General features: G+C 41.2%; 1 long non-coding RNA gene and 1 pseudogene across 2 annotated transcripts in view; one reads left to right on the forward strand and one right to left on the reverse strand.

Moving 5' to 3' along the window:
• LOC144333472 (uncharacterized) overlaps positions 1 to 14,890 on the reverse strand; it is a 342,525-nt gene that overhangs the window by 223,929 nt on the left and 103,706 nt on the right. The window contains exon 3 of the long non-coding RNA XR_013402140.1: positions 4,983 to 5,040. This is a non-coding gene — a long non-coding RNA (uncharacterized LOC144333472). The remainder of the gene's footprint in view (positions 1 to 4,982; positions 5,041 to 14,890) is intronic.
• Positions 6,036 to 11,960, forward strand: LOC693598 (PC-esterase domain-containing protein 1B pseudogene; annotated as a pseudogene). Its single transcript, XR_013402139.1, has one exon. The product of XR_013402139.1 is annotated as a PC-esterase domain-containing protein 1B pseudogene (transcript).

The following is a 14,890-nucleotide window of genomic DNA, read 5'->3' on the forward strand; positions in this document are numbered from 1 at the left end:
TTTAGAAAAGAGAATCCTCATAAAAGCATGGGTCAGGGTTAAAGGAAACTTAGAGAGGCAGTAAAGCAACTGGGGAGAATCAGTACCGACCACAGAAGGACTGTCTGAATAATATGTAGCCCCCCCCCACTAAAAATTGATTAAGAATTTCATGATAGGGATAGCCTAGCATTAAACCAAGCATGAGACCCTATATGACCACACAATTTGCAAGACCATGCAGCCTGCCCTGGCCTTTAGATTTGAAGGGGCCAGGAGGAAAATATGTATGGGAACCTGGAGAGGGTTGTAGCTGTATCTTCAGCTGGAGAGTTCATTGGAGGGATATTGTGGACTTTGGTAGAAGAACTAAGCCACTTACACTAAACTACTGATTATCTCTGGCTATGAAGAGAGCAATCTGGGGAAATACATATTGTGATCTCATTCTCCTCCTGCCCTCCTGCAATCTCCTGCCAGTGCAGGACAAAGGAATCTAGTTAATGCAGTGTACGAAGGACAGCTTCCAGGGACACAAATCAGGGTGTAGTGGATTAGGAGAAGCAGGAAGAAGATAACAGTCATCATCCTGCACATCTTTGTGAGGTTATGCTGTTAAATCTGTGAACCCTAGTAAACCTAATCTATAAGAAATATGTTTGACACAATTTCACAATTTTCCTTTGTATAAGATGGAGAAATAAGTACTAGAAGCAAAATAATTACGTGGATCAATAATAGGTTAAACAACTATATCCAAAGTCTACTGAAAACTGGATCAATGTAAAACTGAAGGGAGTTGCGTATGTATCCCAATTCCTTTACCCTGTCCTATCTAGTTCAGAATTTTTATTATTGACTTGGAGACATAAAAGGAACACGTATTAAAGCATCGTTTGCAGATTGCTGAGAAGGACATTGTCTAACTGGGATGAAATAATTAGAATCCAGAAAGATCTTGACAGGCTGTAGCAATGGAATAAAAAGATCTTAGCCAACTGGAACAATAGAATAAATCTAGCAGTAATAAGTCTTGAGAATTGCTCTCAAATTCAAAAAGCCAGAGGCATAAGTTTGGGACAGGGAAGACAATACTTATCAGCTATAAAATGACTCAGGGAGGTTAGTGGGAGGTAAAGTCAATGTGAGTCATGAGCATGGCAGATCCTCCAAAAAAGCGGATTAGGTTTTAGGCAGTATTAATTGAACAAAGGAGGTAATAATCCAAACCTAGGTTGTGTTGATCAGACCACACCTGGAAAATTTGGGTTACTTTTGAATGTCATATCTGACTTGCAATGCATTCTGAAAAGAATAACTAGGATTGGAGAAGACGCTTATAAACTAGAACCAACCACAAAAGCTGGTCTAGCTTTAATAAATGATGTAAATGACAACATGAACATGACAGTGTTGAGATTACTGCTCAGTCAGCAAACCAAAGAAGAGCACAGGATATACATGAGATAAAAGAAACAGAGAGACTTAGGAGTGGAAGAGGCAACTCTTGCTTCCCTAGTTCTTCCCTCAAAACTTGCAGAGTTACAAATCCACCAGGACAGAGGATCCTAGAACCAAATCTCACTAGCTTTTGGAAGGGAAGGGGGACATTATCCCACAGGAATCCACTTTATCTTCATATAAAGAAATTCTTGCTGTGCCTATGGTTACATATTTCTGAATTATCTTTCTTATTCTATCATTATACCTATTTGTATATAGAACCATGCACTAACACAGAATAGAAATCATGCCTAGGTAGTAATAATTGAAGAGATCAGGGGCCAGTATAAAAGACTACTCAGGAGAACCATGCCATCCAAATGGTATTCAAATATATTAAACACTACCACATGGAAGTATCTCGAGGAATAAAAAAAGATGCTTAAAAATATCAGAGAGATACTCTGTTATGGTCCAACTTTCTGAGGACTAATGGACATCATGGAAAGCAGAAAGTTTCCCAAAACCAAACATAAACACACATAGTATCATGTCTGAATGACTGCTTAGTTGACATGTTATTTAGGCAATTCAAGTTTTAGATGGGTACATAAAGTAGTTTTTAAATATCTCTTCCAATAACGAACTCCATGGCTCATTCTTTCTTTCATTAAATAAGTATTTATTGAGAACCAGACATGCACCCAAACATCATTCTAAGAATTGAGGATACTGCAACAAACAGAAACAAGCCATTTCCTCATGAAATCTGAGAGGATAGGTAGAAAATAAACAAATAATAAAATCTCAAGCAGCCATAAGGATTGTGGAGAAAAATCAAGCAGGGTGTGGATTCTGAGTGATGGAGAAAGGGAAGGAGACATGAAATAGGATGGTCAGAAAAACCTCTTGGGCCAATGAGCTCATCTGTTTATCATAATGCATTTCTCTAAATTTTCAGTCTGGTAGCTTCCTAAGGCCCTGATTTTTCCTCCTTATGTTAATTACCATCTATGTGGTTTACTCTTTAACTCTTAAACCCAGAATAACTCTAACTTATAAATCCAATAGAACTATTAGTGAAACTAGAACAGTGGGATACTTATTTCCACAATCAACAAACTAAGTGGGTATCATTCAGTTTAAGATGGCAGAACAAGCACAATTTTCTTTTTTCCTCCTGTTCCTAATTACTCTGAAATCATAGAAAAATAATTTTTTAAATAAAAATTGCAGTTTTGGAAAATAAGAGATTCTGATGACAATTTGAGAAGACACTAGAAGTAGACAGGGTCTGATCACTGGGGGAAATAGAGCAGGGAAACTATGGCCCCAAATGCCCTGAGTAGAAGAGGTCTAAATATCAAAGAAATTCTCAAAGGTTTTCCATGCTCAGAGTTAATAAGTACAAAGAGCAAGAATAGACTGTGCAAAAATATCGGAGTAATTAATTAGAGAATCATACCTGAAAGAGGAAGACTTCTCCTCTTACTCCTTTCCCTCATGAATATCAAGCAAATGGCGATGGGAGCTGAAATTGTAAACCTAAAGATACACGTAACACCCATTCACATGACTGTCTGGTCACATGCCTGAAGTCTCTCACTCTTCTCACTGTTTCCAGACATGGATAAAGCACCACACAGCTGGGTTTACCAAGATGCTGCTAAAGGGTCTAGGACATTAACATATAACAACCCAGTTATATAACATGACATATAACAACCCAGTTATAGAGGAGTTAAAGCCCTAATGGGCAAATTATAACCAATGGGAGACAGGATCCAGAAGAGCACCAAGCAGAAAAGTTATGCTCTATTCCTGACTCCCTGGGATTGACTTGCTTGAGCCTAATTTTATCTTTATTCTTTATCTGAAAATATCATACATGAATAAATAAGCACATTTGCTTTGTAAACAACTGTACTTCGCTGTGCCTTGAGAAATGTGGCTAAAATGATAATATTTGACTGTGAATTATTTCCTGGTCTTCCCTCCAACATTTCCCATTTCCCTCATTCTCTCACCAATGGAATCACACTTGTCCATCAACATTTAATCCTTGGCTCAGGCTCTTTTTCGAAGGAGTGAGGGCCATTATACGTTAAATTGTGCCCCACCAAAAGATGTGTTGAAGTCCTAACCTTCAATATCTCAGAATGTGTGATCTTATTGGAAATAGCATCATTATAGATGTAATTAGTGAAGATGAAGTCATACTGGAGTGGGGTTGGCCCTTATCCAGTATGACTGGTGTCCTCCTCAGGAAAAAAGAGACAAAAACACACAGGGAGAAAACCATGTGAAGACTGGTGCAGAAATTGGACTTATGCTGCCATAAACCAAGGAACTCATAGGGCTACCCCATACTGGAAAAGGCAAGGAAGGATCTTCCCCTGGAGATTTCAGAGGAAAGATGGCCTTGATGACACCCACCTTCATTTAGCACTTCTCATCTCTTCAAAAAGGAGATTATACATTTCTGTTGTTTTAAGCCACCCAATTTATGGTAATTTGTTATGGTATCCCCAGGAAACTAATACAAGGACTCAAGCAATTCGAGACCAGAAAATGTTCTAGAACACAGACCTTTAAAATGGGATTTTGGAGTTGGAATGCCCACTTGTTGGAAGGCAAGAGGGATACCATTACTGTGTTAAGTAGGATGCTAATAACCCATGGCACACAATGATATCACAATTAAGTTTAATGTAAAGGTAAAAGAATGAGCCCAAGTATTTGTGGTAATCAGTATGGGTAAATGATAAATTAAAAGATAATGGAGTAAGGTTGCTACTTTTGATAGGCCTAGATAACTTGTAAAAAGAAAATGATAGGCTCAAAGCAGTTAATTGCTAACTTAAGGCATGTTCTGATTGCCAGAGGATTGCTATGGTAGCATTAATATAAACTCAGGACAGACTGTGGTGAAAAATTAAGACTGGAATCCATTTACGGCCTTGTTAGAGATGTAAACAGAACTAAATGTACAGTTGCAAGCATTCTCCCAAGTCACTGTCAAAACCCAGATAGAAAATCTTGAGACCATTAGTATCTGGGATAATGACATTTAGGTGGATAAGCATTGTAATCTTGAACCCCTGGATTCTCCTGAGATTTCCTGGCTGATATAAGCAGCCTCATCCTCCTCACCAGAGAATAACAGTTTCTGTTTGCCTGGAGACTGTGTAATGATTACACTGAAATTGTAAATTTGCATGATCTCAAGGTGTAACATTATCATCTCTCACTGCTTCTAGGCCAATAGCCAGATCACGTCTTAACACAACTTGTGCACGGAAGTATAATCCCAGCTCCCATGCTAAAGGCATTTCATGACCTAGCTAATATGTATCAACAGGAATTGGAAGAATGCATATGGGATTGGATCTTGAGTGAGTTAGAGGTAGGAAATAGAGGTTGGAGTTTTGGATGAAAGAATTCATTGACAAGTTCCTGACTAAAGACCAAAGACAATAGTTTGCCCTTTCCCATCCTTCCTTGCCTTATTTCCTTTTTCCTTTATTATCATTACAAATATTATTAGATTATTTAAATACCTTGTAGTGTATTCCTTCAATGAAGTACTATTCAGCCATTTAAAGGTATGAGCTATACCTGTAAGGCACAAGAAACCCAGAAAAGCATGTTTCAGTCATCAATACATAGTAGCACATCAGATTCTTTTGATGGTACTTGTGTTCAGGCCCTAGTTTTACCCTGGTGTTACGGTGACAATTCACTTTCTCAGACATTACTATAACCGCCCACCTTAGGCCCCCGGGGATTTTCTGTTGCTGCTGAGCTATTAGTGGCAGGGGAATCCATTTAGTTCTCACACACTGGTGAGAACTTAATATCACAATTAAGTTTAAGGTAAAAGTAATTACCAGATTACACACTGGTAATCTGGAATCACAGGGGAACTGAATGCCCTGTACAGAGAATGAACTTTTCACATGTGGGAGACTGAGCTAATAGACAACACTTTTCTCCCTTCATTTCAGAGATTAACTGTCCTGACATGAAACAGTTTACTCAACATCTGGGAAGATGATCCCATGAGATCATGCAGTCAGTTGCAACTGACACCCACATAGTCAGCCCAGTAATGTATCCCATCATATTTGTTCTCTTTTCTTCCCTTATTCCTATTTCTCTGGGATTTGCCTGCGAATAAGTGAGCACATCAGCTTTTTCTTTAAGCTCTGTTTTCTAGGGTACTTGACTCAAGGTAGATGTTTGTCATATAATGTTACATGAAAAAGTAAGTTATAGAATACTATGGATATTTTATGTAAAAATATAAAAGCATATACACATATTTAATTATTTGTGACACTGTAAAAAGAGGACTGGATGGATACACATCTTTGAGAACAGGTAGGAGTAAATACAAGATTGAATATTTATTTGTTCTTCTCTAGAATTTTTAAGGTCATGTATTTGCAATTTTTTAAAATACTGAAAAAAATACTGGAAAATACTGAAAATACTGAAGAATACTGAAAAAACACTTTAAAATATCATAAAGTATGTTCATATTATGCTATACTTTAAATTGAACATATTGCATATTCTTATATCATTAATAACAAATTTTAGGCATTGGAAATAAACAATTAAAATGATAATATTGGAAAATGAGTTAAACAAAGTAAATGTTGACGTGGTTTTCTATTAGCTTTAACATTTACTGGTCCTAAAATGAAATGTCTTTGTACATAGAGTGGAATTACAACCCAGAACAATGTCTTTTAAGGTTGTATTTATACAACACAAAAAAACCCACAAATCTATAAATTAACTGATTTTTTAAAAACTCAATATGGATAAACAAGTAGATAAGAGTGCTGTAAAAATTAACTGGTTAAATGACAGTATTTATTCATTGTGCTCTTAAGACAGACCTCTTCATCTTTGCAAAAAAAAAAAATAATAATAACCCCTTAAGAGAAATTAAAATTGGTTTCTTTCCTTTAATCATATTGAAGTTTCAACTTCAATATTATAATAGCATTCAAATAAACATAATGCTTCTTTAGCCATACATGTTCATTTTAAAGATGCAGAATGAAGCTGGGCACGATGGCTCATGTGTGTAATCCCAGCACTTTGGGAGGCTGAGGCAGCCAGATCACCTAAGGTCAGGAGTTCAAGACCAGCCTGGCCAACATGGCAAAACCCCACCTCTACTAAAAATACAAAAATTAGCCGGGCATGGTTGTGGGCACCTGTAGTCTCAGCGACTTGGGAGGCTGAGGCAGGAGAATCGCTTGAACCCGGGAAGTGAAAGCTGCAGTGAGCTGAGATAGCACCACTGCACTCCAGCCTGGGCGACAGAGCAAGACTCCGTCCAAAAATTTAAAAAAAGATACAGTATGAGGCTTCTATATCACCATAACTTGGGTTTAAAACCTTTTTCTTCATTTTATCCTGAAGGTGACAAAATCTCCCCAAGAGAGGGTAGCATGTCCATTAAGGTAGTCTGAACCAAAAGGTGATTGTGTAGGTTATTATAAACTGACTTTAGTTTTATTCAATTATTACCCTTAAAATGCAACATACAAATAAATCACTTTGTTTTCACGAAATAATATAAAATTTCAGGTAATTCTTACATACACTAGTGAATAATTTCAGCTTTCTTTCTTGGCAATAAGGACAAACAATTGATTTTAGGGGCCAAAAAGTAGTTGTTAAACCAATACAAATCATACTTTCATTTGCAGTGAAGGCAAAAGGCTTTGACGCTCCCACTAATTAAAAATATGTAAAATATGAGAAGAAATTACCAAACCAATTGATTTATATCTAGTATTTTATATATATATTTATATAAAATAGGTAAGGATGAAAGCATATAAAGTCCCCTTAATGTATAGACAAGTACAATTCTTGATAACGGTCTATTTATGAATTTTATGGTTTTCACGAATTTATATTGTCAACCTAAATAGAAAACACAGAAGGAGATTCTGCAAAAGGAAATTATGTTTATTCAGAAATAGGTATTGCAGTGAGAACATATGTGCCATAGTTAACTATGCGAGTATTCAGGAAAGTAAAGGAAGACAGAGGTTTCTAAAGGAAAAATGCGGATTGTGTCACTGTTTTTAGATAATTATTCTGGCTACAAGGATCAGTAACAACAAGGGTGGTGCCAGTCCAAGGGTGGACAGGCAGTTGCTGGGCAGATGTTCTGACAGAGGTGTAAGATTGTAAGATTGTGATGGCCTTTGTGCAAGATTGTGGTTTTTGTGGACACTTTTGTGATACTTCCTTTGGGACATTTATGCACGAGAATTCTCCCTTCATGGCTTTCCTTACCTCTATTTGTCAGAGATTTTTAACACAAGTGACTGCATTTTGACTGACAATTTTCACAATGTTTATGTCATAACTAAAAATTACAATAACTGGCTCCAAAATTAGCTGTTTCACACAAAGGTCTTAACTGATAAATAGGACAATCATAAGGAATATTTTAAAAGGTGATTGTTTATTAACCTCTGTTAAAAATAGGTCCAAGAATTTTGCACTCAGAACCAAGGATGGAGAGAAAGAAGTCCAGATTTATTCAGCAGAAAGCTCATATTCCTAAACGAGGATGAAGAGGCTAGGATTACACAGGGTAGAAGCTCACATCCATACCGAAAGATAAAGGAGGCCTACGTTACACAGCTTGACACTTATACATCCATATCCAAGGAGGAAGGAAACCAGGGTTCATACAACCAGGAAAGTCATATCCATCTCCATATAGATAAGAATTCCAGGGTTTTTACATATCCAGGATATGCATATCTACACCTCAGAAACAAAGAAATTAGCCACTAATTCATTACTAGTGGGAACATAAAATGGTACAGCCGCTCTGGCGAACAGTCTGGGCATTTCCTAAAGCCCTAAATAAATACATAACTATTATACCACCCAGCAGTTGCAGTTCTGGGTTTATCCTGGAGAAATGAAAACCTAGGTTTGTAGAAAAACCTGCCCAGGAATGCTCGTAACAATGCGATGTGTAATAGCCTGAGTGGAAACCCTCCAGTCCTTTCAACGGGTAACTGGTTAAACTGACTATGGTACATCCATCCATACCATTGAATAGTACTCAGCAATAAAAAGGGAACAAAGTATTGATACCTTGGTACCACTGGAAACTCACTTCCTAGTACAGAAAACAGGTGGTCAGGGTTTACAAAGTAAACACACTGAACGAATTTGCAGAGAACAATGCTTCAGGGGAAAAAAAGCCAGTCCCCCAAGCTTACATATTATGTCATTCCATTTAAATAGAATTCTTGAAATGGCAAAATTCTGTAAGTGTAGAACAGCTTAGTGGTTGCCAGGCATCAGGGCAATGGAGGGGGAGGAAGGTGGTTGGCACTGGAAGGACAATGGGAGGCATCCTTTTGCAGAGGAAAGAGTCTGTATGTTGAGTGCGCCGAGGTACTACAACTTAAGACGCCACCGGTGGGGGAAATGGGTAAAGCGTACACGGTGATCTCTGTATTATTTGTTATAAGTGCATGTGAATCCTCCATGAGCTGGTAAGAAATATTTTAACTAAAATAGAGTTGAGCAGTCCAGTACAGGTTGCCCTGAGTATTCTGCCAACAGACTGACCTACCAGGTCAGTCCCCAGGACGGGCTCTACCCCTAGGAATGGCATCCCTCCTCCAGAGGAGGCATTTCCCAAATGCCCCAGGATAGGAGTTGGCACGGAAGGAGAGCCAAGCCGGCGATGAAGACACTCTCCACCGGACACAGGAACGCTGAGAGGCAACACTAAGAAGCGGCCTCCACACTGGACGGCGGCCTCCACTGGCGAGCCGCTGCTGGTAAAACAAAGAGAAGGCCGTGGGCAGGCGGCACTGAGAGCAAACTAAGCGCAGTCCGCGGCGGCGCTACTTGAAAGTCAGCACAGATCCACCCAAATGGAGCGCTCGCCGCCCCACGGCTAGCGGGGCGCTCCCGCGGGGGTTCCGCGCCTCCCCTCCGCCAGGTGGAGCCAGTACTCGCAAGGGAGCCTCCGTGGTTCAGAGGTCACACCCCGGCTGAAGTAAACTGCGCTCAGGCGGCCTTCAGGGGCGCGACCCCAGCGTCTTTCCTCGGCCCACGCCCGGGCGCTGAGCAGAGACGACCTTAGCGGTCCTGCACCTAGCGGTCCTGCACCTAGCGGTCCTGCAGGTCCCTGAATCCTCTTGGGATCTGCGCTGAAGAAAGGCGGGAGCTCAGCCGCGCGCCCTGCCTCCGCCGCCATGGCCCAGCTGCGAGCCTGCGAAGTCCGGCAGCTGCTGCACAACAAGTTCGTGGTGGTCATGGGGGACTCGGTCCAGCTGGCCGTGTACAAGGACCTGGTACTCCTGCTGCAGAAGGACTGCCTGCTGTCCTCCAGTCAGCTGAAGGCCAAGGGCGAGCTGAGCTTCGAGCGCGACATGCTGCTGGTGGGCTGCAGCAGCGGCCGCATGCACTACGGCCGCCACTACCGCGAGGTGCGCCAGTTCCGCTCGGGCCACCACCTGGTGCGCTTCTACTTCCTCACGCGCGTGTACTCGCACTACGCGGAGCGCGTCGTGGAGGAGCTGCGTAGGTCCGAGCCCGCCCCGGACGTGGTGGTCATGAACTCCTGCCTCTGGGACCTGGCCAGGGATGGCCGGGGCTTCCCCAGGAGCTACCGGCGTGACGTGGAGAGCCTGTTTGCGCGGCTGGACTGGGCGCTGCCCACGTCCTGCCTCTTGCTGTGGAACACGGCCATGCCCGTGGCTGACACCATCTCGGGAAGCTGCCTCCCTTGCGCGCGCCATCTCCGCCGCGCCCACCTGCGCGAAGACGTGATGGAGGCCAACTTCTACAGCTCCGCCGAGGCGGAGAGGCGCGGCTTCGACGTGCTGGACCTGCATTTCCACTTCCGCCACGCCGCGCGGCACCGCCTCCCCGACGGCGTGCACTGGGACGAGCGCGCGCACCGCCACCTTTCCCAGCTGCTGCTGGCCCACCTGGCAGACGCTTGGGGCGTGGACCTGCCCCGCCGCGAAGCCGTGGACGGGTGGGTCAGGCATGGCCACGCCAACAGACGTGCAGCCCCGGCGGGCCGAAGGCGGCCCCGAGACGACCCAGCGGACCCACAGGGCCGAGGGGACCGAGCGGGCAGAGGAGACTTCCGCTCCCCCCGACCGCCCACTTCGTTCTTTCCCTGGGCTCGACCGCCTTTCCCTCCCCGCCGCCAGGTCGCGTATCTGCCCTCCGACCGGCATTTCTCCAGCGACTCCTCCACGCGCCACATCCGACATAGAAGCGAAGAAAACGCCAGGGTTGGCCGCGGGTCGCGGCCGGGCCCCATCCGCACAAGCTCTGCCCTACACCGAGAGAGGGGGCATTCCCCTTACCGTCCGTGGCGCCCCAGCGAGCCACGCCTAAGCCAGCGAAGCCGCACACGCACACACAGAGGGGTCCCGAGAACACCCAGGCTTCAGTAGCCAGACCTGGGAGAACGTCCTGTCTTCCCCAGCATGGTCAGTGGGCTGCCTGACCACTATCACACGGGCCTGGCCTTGAGCAACTCTTCCAAGGTGGGGGGTATTTTTTTACGCTTCCTACTCTAATCAGTGAACCGCTTGCCACATCACTCCTCTTTGCCAGAGCTTCCATGCCACTTCTTGGGAAGGGAGCAGGGACCCAGACCACCAGGCCGTTCTCCTCTAAGCATTTAGAGAGAAATGAAGTCTACATAAAAGTGCTCCTCGCCTTAAAAAACAAAAAAAGAAAAAGAAAAGAAAAAAAGAAAGAAAGTTAAGCCATACCCGAATGTAAGTCTTCAGGCAGTATTTCCCATTGACATTCTTCCAAAAAAAAAGGTAAAAATTTTGATGCTTAGAACTTAAACATTTCAATTAAGATTTCCATTTCACCGTTCGTTTTTGCGTATATTCATAGAACCGAGTATCTAAAGCTTTCACCTAAGTTGTCTTACAGATTCTTTACATTTCTCTGTGCTTCAACATAGCATTTGTCCTAAAAAAAAATTCCATTCACTAATGCAAGGTTGTTTATTTTCTGTTAGAAACATGATCTTTAAAGTTCATCGAATGCCTAGCAAATTTTTTAAAATAGACTTTTTACTTTTTTTTTTTTAGATAGGGTCTCACTGTGTTGCCCAGGCTAGAGTGCACTGGCTCAAGCGATCCTCTTGCCTCAAGCCTCTCAAGTAACTGGGACCACAGGCATGCACTACCATGCCTGTCGAACTTTTAAAATTTTTTGTAGAGATGGGGACTCGCCATATTGCCCAGGCTGTTCTCAAAGTCCTGGACTCAAGCAATCCTCCTGCCTAGGCCTCCCACAATGTCGGGATTACAGGTGTGAGCCAGGGCACCTGACCTAGAATTTAATTTTTAGAGCAATTGTAGGTTCACAGCAAAATTGAGTGGACAGTACAGAGAGTTTCCATATACTTTTTTGATTTCACACAGGCAAAGCCTCCCCCACTATCAGCATCCCACGTGTTTGGTACATTTGTTGTCTTTGATGAAGCTACGTTAACACATCGTTATCACCCCAACACCATAGTTCATTAGAGTTCCTTCTTAATGTTCTCCATTCTGTGGGTTTTGACAAATGTATAATGGCATGTATCATCCATCATTATAGTATCATACAGAATAGTTTCGCTGTCTTGAAATCTTCTCTGCTCTGTCTCTGCATCCTTCCTGCTCACCAACCCCTGGAAACCATGGATTTATAACTGTCTCCATAGTTTTGTTTTTTGCAAAATGATATATAGGTAGACATACAATATGTAGCCTTTTCAAACTGGGCTCTTTTGATTAGGAATTTAAGTTCCCAGCCTGTCTTTCCATGGCTTGAGAACTCATTTATGTTTAATTTTTAATTTTTGTGAGTATATATTTATGGGGTACATGAGATGTTTTTATACAGGCACGCAATGTGGAATAATCACATCATGGAGAATGGGGTATCTATCCCTTTATGCATTCATGCTTTGCGTTACAAACAACCCAGTTACACTCTTGGTTATTGTAAAGTGTACAATTAAGTTATTATTGACTATAGTCACCCTGCTGTGCTATCAAATAGTAGGTATTATTCATTCTTTCTGTTTTTTGTATCCAATAACTCATTTTTTTAGGGCTGAATAATATTCCATTGTCTGGATGTACCACTGTTTATTCACCTAGTGAAGGACATTATGGTTTTTTCCAAGTTTTGGCAATTATGAATAAAACTGTTATGAACATCTGTGTGCAGGTTTTTTGTAAATAAAATATAATTTGAATAATTATCAAGGACTATAACTGCTGGATCATGTGGTAAGAGTATGTTTAGTTTTGTAAGAAACTGCCAGACTGTCTTTCAATGTGGCTATACCATATTGCATTCCCATCCACATCCTTGGAATCATTTGCTGTTATCAGTGTTTTGGAGTTTTTCTGAAAAGTATAAGGTGGTGCCAGATTTATGTATTTATTTTTGCATGCAGATGTCCAGTTGCTTCAGCACAATTTGTTGAAAAGACTGTCTTTTCTCCATCATATTGCCTTTGCTCCTTTGCCAAATATCAGTTGACTGTATTTGTGGGTATCTATTTCTGGGTTCACTATTCTGTTCTATTGACCTGTGTATTCTTTTGCCAATACTACACTATCTTGACTACTGGAAGTTTATAGTAAGGCTTGAAGTCAAGTAGTGTCAGTACTCTGACTTAGTTTTCCTTCAATATTGTGTTGGCTACTCTGGGTCTTTTGCTTCCCCATGTAAATGTTAGAATCACTCTGTCAATGTCCACAAATAGTTTGCTGCAATTTCCCTTGAAATTACATTGAATCTATAGATGAAGTTAGGAAGAACTAACATATTGACGATATTGTCTTTGAGATATCTCTCGAGATTTCTTCTTTGATCCAAGTGTTATTTACAAGTGGGTTGTTTAATCTTCCAGTACTTGGGGATCTTCAAGCTACCTTTCTGTTACTGGTATCTAGCTTAATTTCACTGGGGGATTTGAGAGCAAACATTGTATGATTTTTATTTTTAAATTTGTTGAGGTGCATTTTATGGCCAAGAATGTGGTCTGTCTTGGTGAATGTTCCATGTGAGCTTGAGAAGAATGTGTCGTCTGCTGTTGTTGGATGAAGTATTTTATAGATGTCATTTATATGTAGTTGATTGATAGTGCTGTTGAGTTCAACTATGTCTTTACTGATTATCTGCCTGCTGAATCTGTCCATTACTGATGGGTGTTGAAGTTTCCAACTAAAATAGTGTATTCATCTATTTCTCCTCGGAGTTTTATAAGTTTGTGGCTCGTGTATTTTCATGCTCTGTTGTTCGGTGCATACACTTTAAGGATTGTTACGTCTTGGAGAATTGAGTCCTTTTATCATTATGTAAAGTCCGTCTTTATCTGTGATAACATTCCTTGCTTTGAAGTCTGCTCTCTCTGAAATTAATGTAGCTACTGAGTTTTCTTTTGATTCGAGTTATTATATCTTTCTCCATCCCTTTATGTTTAATCTTGATGTGTATTTATATTTAAAGTGCATTTCTTGTAGAAAATATATAGTTGGGTCTTTTGATCCATTCTGACAATCTCCTTTCATTGGTGTTCACGACAATTGATGTTTAATTATTGATATTGTTGGATTAATATCTTCCTTATTTGTTACTGCATTCTATTCATTGTTTTTTGTTCTTCCACTCTTTTTTTGCCTTTTGTGGTTTAATTTAGCATTTTGTATGTGATCCTTTTTTTTTGCTCCTTAGCATATCAACTACAGTATACTTACTTATTTATTTACTTTTTTTAGTAGTTGCTCTGGCATTTTCAATATACATTTGCATCTAATCCAAATCTACTTTTGAGTAACACTGTACTACCTCATGGATAGTGCAAGGTTATCCGTAAGTTACAAACACTAAATACATTATTGCCATTACCAATAATATTATTATTATTATTATTTATTTTTATTTTTATTTTTTGAGACGGAGCCTCGCTCTGTAGCCCAGGCTGGAGTGCAGTGGCATGATCTCGGCTCACTGCAACCTCCGCCTCCTGGGTTCAAGCGATTCTCCTGCCTCAGCCTCCCGAGTAGCTGGGACTATAGGCGCCTGCCACCATGCCCAGCTAATTTTTTGTATTTTTAGTAGAGATAGGGTTTCACTGTGTTAGCCAGGATGGTCTCGATCTCCTGACCTTGTGATCCGCCCACCTTGGCCTCCCAAAGTACTGGGGATACAGGCGTGAGCCACCGTGTCCAGCCTGCTATTATTAACAAACTGTTGTATATTCAACCAATTAAGAATAGAAGAATAAGTTTTTGTTTTACCTTCACGTATTCCTTCTCTGATGCTCTTTATGTAAAGGAAAATTTCTGACCTATATTATTATCCCTCTCTGAAAAACTTCTTTTTTTTTTTTTGAAATGGAGTCTCGCTCTGT

The sequence above is a fragment of the Macaca mulatta genome, chromosome 12, assembly GCF_049350105.2.
Source record: "Macaca mulatta isolate MMU2019108-1 chromosome 12, T2T-MMU8v2.0, whole genome shotgun sequence".
NCBI classification, from domain to species: domain Eukaryota; kingdom Metazoa; phylum Chordata; class Mammalia; order Primates; family Cercopithecidae; genus Macaca; species Macaca mulatta.